The following is a 6,000-nucleotide window of genomic DNA, read 5'->3' as shown; positions in this document are numbered from 1 at the left end:
ATTCCAGAAATGCATATAGTGTGTTAGTTGGGAGGCCGGAGGGAAAAAGACCTTTGAGGAGGCCGAGACGTAGGTGGGAAGATAATAGGTATTAAAATGGATTTGAGGGAGGTGGGATATGATGGTAGAGACTGGATTAATCTTGCTCAGTATAGGGACCAATGGCGGGCTTATGTGAGGACGGCAATGAACCTCCGGGTTCCTTAAAAGCAAGTAAGTAAGTAAGTAAGTAAGTATAGTAACCTTCAAGACTATATTAAATGCTATTATATTCTTGTGTTAAATTGATCCTAAGCTTAGAAACATTTCTTATTTCATTGTTCAAAATGTTTCGAAATCTACTCATATACATATTACATACCGGTAACAGTTAACTCGGATCAACAGAATTATTTATGATACAGTCATTCTAAGTTACAAAAGTAGCAATAATTTTACAAGTGCCATTTTGAACTTTGGCATCTCCAGGCGAGCTTCATGCTATACTTAATATTATACAATATACTTAGGGTTTTTCCTGCAATGGACGATATCACATCGAAGATCGTTCAGATCCGATGACACAGGCTCCTTCAGTTTCCCCTGGTTAGACAGTGCGGCTGAGTAGCTGAAAATATTGTTACATCCGGGGAACAGAGAGTGTAATTCTCGTCCCCATATTTTATTACATCACTTTTTTGCAACAACAATTAGACAATCTGTAATCAAATAGGTTAGTAAATATTTCTAGTTCGCAATCCGTAGCGAGTTGAAGTTGGTTGGCTTCTCTGTTCGGCTGTTTCATTACTCACACTGGGAGCATTAACTATTGAATTATGAGGAGGGTCGAACTCATGGTTTGGTTCAACAGAACTGTGTGCCTGGGAAGGATCATGTGATCTAGCTTTCCACGAAGCAAGAAGGATTTCGTCCTCGGACTCAAAATCGTCATCTCTTCCTACTCTTTCTCTTAATTCGCTTAGCGCCAGTGGCGGCTCGTGAACTTGTGGATTGGGGGAGCTGCAGTAGATTTTGGTGCATACAAATTTCACTCCTTGATATCATTATGATACTAATAAGTATAGGACAAAAATAAATGCACTACATATAGAAAAATCAAAACTTCCTGACTTAGTTGGGAGATGTCTGTGGCATCATTTGCCATAATCGCTTTAAAAAAAAAAAAACTAATACCATCGATTTCAGCCTGAATTTCAGATCTGCATACACTCAACATGCAATCTAGCAGTTCATTCTGAATTGTTTTAGAACTACCTTTAAACACTGGCATGTTCCAATTGATTTTTGAGAGGCTCGTTTAGATTACTAATGAACAGTAGCAACCCACGAAATACACCAGGATTCTTGGAATCGTTTTTTCATCATGTCCCCAAAAGGGAAGTTCATATTGGCCACAAAATCAATTTTTTTAAACAATTTCACGATTTTTTCTCATTTCTCCATTATGTTTGAGAATGTTTGTTCTGTTCGCTTCACTTAGTTGCGCAGCAATATTACTTTTGCCTAACATTGCCAATGAAACAACATTTTTCAGGTGAGACAGCGAAGATTCGTGCTTTTTAATTTTTGGGGGAAATGTCCTAAATCTGTTACACCACTCCTAGTCTATGCAGTAACACCACCGAAGAGGAGGCATGGAAAACAGAATTTTTTGTTCACATCCACGTAACCACAAATGCTTAGCGTAAATTTCATTGTTATACTTCCTTACATACTGTATATGCACTATTTCGGCTGGATGAAGCTTGAGTAAGATTTAAGTCGGGTAACGAATGACCATTTAATTTCACTTCATTACATCATTCTTCTCCGCAAGGGAAAGTTGAAAAAAATAAAATTAATATTCTGTAATTCACACACACTCATGCTTGCACATTTGCACTGGTTAAGTTACGGTACTAAGACGTCACACCAAAGCAATGTTCTAAAAGTGGAAAAGAAGTCTCTTTCGTATTTTACGTGCTATATTAAAAGGATTCTACTCGTACAATCATTTTGAGGTAAGGCAAATATTAGGTTCTGCTGGAGGCTGGATATATACGTAATAATAAGGCAAAAGAGAATATTAATTTCGTTATATTAACTCGATAAGATTCTACAACAGTAAGTATGTGAAGAGAAAATAAAAATTTTGTCATTAAATTTCAAGGGAATAGAGAATCATTTGACGTAGCATTACAATAGCGGTGTGGGAGGGGAGGAAAGATCTTCCCTTGTCGTCTGGCTCTTCAAGCCACTGCAGCGAAATATGGGTCTTAAACAGCGGCAGTTTCCCTCTGCTTCCCTTCACCTCTCTACCCCCTGACCAAGCAAGACACACTCTCTATGATCTGTCCCACCCTGCAGATCCCAGGACGACTTTGAATGCAGTGTCAATTCCAATACAGTCGACGCGCAAAAAGATAATGCATAAGATAATAGTACATATTCCCGGCCATATGAAATATAAAGCAATTTACCAATAAAAGCTGTAACAATTCTTCTACAAATTAAAATAAATATTATTTTTACTTTCCTGTCAAAGCAGGGAGTGCTGCAGCTCCGCAACTCTTATGGACGGGCCGCCCCTGAATACCCATCTTCCGATGCCCACGCTTTTTCTGTCGCTGTTCCTGACGTTTCACTGATTATCCCTTCACCTTGAGGTCCTCTGTTCGAGTCCATTCCCAGGGGTCCTTCATCATTCTCCCAATAGTGCGTGTTCATACTTTCCGACTTTCCGTATTACTTTCGGTAGAGTGAATGTCGTCATCCTGACCATCGACTCTACCGGGGCACAACTTTAACCTATTTACGTGCACTACTTGTGTTCTACCGTCTCCGTAGCGAATGCGGTAATTGACTTCATTTATTCTTTCTACTATCTCAACTGGGCCTGTCCATGGTTTAGCTAGTTTCTTTGTTACTCCCTTTTTCAACATTGTGCTGTGTATGAATACTTTCTCTCCTACCTCAAATGTTTGAAGTTTCACATTTCGCTTTTTGTTGTACTGTCTCGCTTGCGTTGTCTTACTCTGCTTTAATCGATCTCTAATCACTTTATAGGCCGTCTCTACTGTTCTCCAACCAGGAGATCAACCGTGAAAGGAATGTGCTTACTATTGTGACATGTATTGGAGCGAAGTAGATATATAATATTATCGTTATAACGTCTGTTTAAAAACCATGCGCTCTCCTGCATTTGTTATTTCCTGTATGGAGAGATTAAAAGACCAGGAGATTAACAGTGATCTAATTTTGTAACTAGGGTAGTATAAACATGTGTGTATCCATGTTATTGTTTGTGCTGTGACAGCGAGCCAATAGAGATATGAGTACCCACGTGTGTGACCTTATGACATCTAATGACATCAACATTCATTCACAGCATTACTCCCTTTCGTCTCATCCAGCAGAGACTTTCTCGTGGTTGGAGCACAGTAGATTCCTGGCTAGGCCAAGTACAGGGTCGGATTCTATATTTTCCCTTGGAAATTCCGGACTGACATCGACTGGAAATTACAGAGGCATTTCCCTGCCATACAAGAGAAAGAAGTAGCCGGTCACTGAGAGAGGTGTACTTCTGTACGCCATTTGTACAATGGCTATCCATTTATCCCAATCTCTTTGGTCTTTACGCACAAAGTGAGACATCATTGCCGTGAACGTTTGATGACTGCGTTCAACTAATCCATTCGCCATAGGATGATACGGACTTGTCTGTATTTTGTTTATGTGTAGCAATTTGCAAACTTCCTTGAACAATGTAGATACAAAAATTTCTGCCTTGATCAGTTAATACTTGTTTAGGGGTTCCTTGACGAGAAATTATTTTCGTGACAAATTCCCTAGCTACAGTTTCTGCAGATTGCTCGGGTATCGGAATAGCTTCAGTCCGCATCGTGAAGGCATCCATAAAAGTCAATAGATAGACGTTTCCGGAAGTGGTCTTTGGAAATGGACCAAGAATGTCCATGCTAACTAATTCAAAGGGGTTCACCACTTCACCGAACTCCTATAGAGGGTCTACAGCAGAAACTTCCAACTCAATGCTCTGTGACGTCATAGCGAGCTTCTCTCATTCTCCATAGCAGTCCAGGTAGACTCTCGGAGCAGACTGCAACGCCAGACCCTATCCAAGCAGTGGTGTATGGCAAACCAATTTAACTTAGTGTTTTACAGTACCTAATAATAATAATAATAATAATAATAATAATAATAATAATAATAATAATAATAATAATAATAATATATTTGTGTATTAGGGACGTGGTACTACAAGCTATTATGCTTAAATAACTCTGATATCTTCCTTATACATTCAGTGCACGCTAAGTTCATGTGGATTTATTCTTAGACTAAACTACATGTCTTTAAATAATTTTAGATCTTATTTGCTAGGCTGAAGATATAAACGAAAATGCCAGTAATTGCAACAACCTGAAATTTCTCTTGGAAAATAACTATTGTTGTTGGAAATGAAGGTAATTTATCAGCTCAAAATCGTACGAAAGAAAAATTTGAAATGTTTAAGGAAAATTAAGAAAATACCGGCATTATGTATCATTTCAAATGCAAATTGTGAGTAAATTTGAATTTGAATTTACAAAGTACAGTATCCTCACTGTAATCTGTAGAGAAAACAGTCGTGATTCTCAGCTTGCGGGTGGAAATAGCGGCCAATAAAAATTTATGTGATAAGTTTTTAACTACCGTAAAGATTTAGCACACATTGTGAAAATTCAAGTGGATTTATCGGATCGTAGCAAGGAAGGAATTTGATACTCAAAAGAACTTAAAACTGTGGCTCAGTCGCGTCCTGCAGATGTGATGTCGTTCTCCGCAGGAACCAACCCAACGTCTCTTCGGAAAGTGTGTGGAGGTCGGCGGGTCTCTCAGATTGACTCAGACAATATTTATTCAACTTTGACAAACTAAATAAGCAATACTTTGAGTGTTACAGGAATATTTATAGATGTCAGCAAGTTATGGGTGAGGGGTCAGGTGATATGACGGCTTGGGGTAGCGTCATCTTTAGTTAGGGGTCGCGATGCCTTCTAAATGTTTCCCCAGCTAATTAAAAGTCTTAGTCACATACAGCTGGCTAGAGCTCGACTGAAGGGTCGCAATAATTAACATGTGGTCATTTCCGGAGGGATGTATTAAGGAACGGTCTATACCTGCTTGCTGATATCTTTACAATTTCATTGTTTATACTACATTAGATTTATTGTCGTGTACATAAGGTTTAAACTTGTAATGATAATGTACACACAGCTTGGCGCCTCTGACACCGGCTCGTGACACCTCCCCTCTTTTAGAGCAAACATATAGTCTTACCTGACTGTATGTTTGAGGGTTGAATTTAGAAAATTATCAATTTATCAAAAGTTCACTATAACTTGCATGTCTTAGTCATACTTTTTTTACACAATCTGCTGTAATAAAACAAAGAGACATATATAGAAAAGCTAAGACATGAACAGTGCAAGATACATAATTATATGTATGAAGGCTGAAAAACTGAAACAATATGGATAACATAAGCCGAAGATAAACAGTACAATACACGCTATATGTTAACATAGAGTAATGCAATACCTGCGGCTGAAAACAAGACAAGTGCAATGAAATAGGCTACACACAAAAGAAGGCACAATTATTGAAGAGTAAGACATAGAATAGGTTCTCTCGATGGTAAAATGAGAACAAATGAAAACCTTTTAGAACTGACACTCCATAAAATTCCTTCTCTTTTCTTTTCACTGATACTGTTCTTTTAATCCTCAATGACCAAATTCATTAAGTTTAATTTATTTATTTATTCTTTTAGTTCTCCATGTTCAAATTCATTAAGTTTAATTTATTCAATCCCTTGTTATCTCCCCTACTCATTTTGTTAGTCGAAGCACTGGCACTTGACAATTGACACTTTATTTCTCTTTCTCTCTCACTTGACACTTTATTATAAAACACTAGGACTTGACCTCACAAAATTGTAATACCTTTCGTTTCTTACAC

This window comes from Periplaneta americana, chromosome 16 (assembly GCF_040183065.1).
Source record: "Periplaneta americana isolate PAMFEO1 chromosome 16, P.americana_PAMFEO1_priV1, whole genome shotgun sequence".
Lineage (NCBI taxonomy): Eukaryota > Metazoa > Arthropoda > Insecta > Blattodea > Blattidae > Periplaneta > Periplaneta americana.
Note: the sequence above shows the minus strand (reverse complement) of the source record.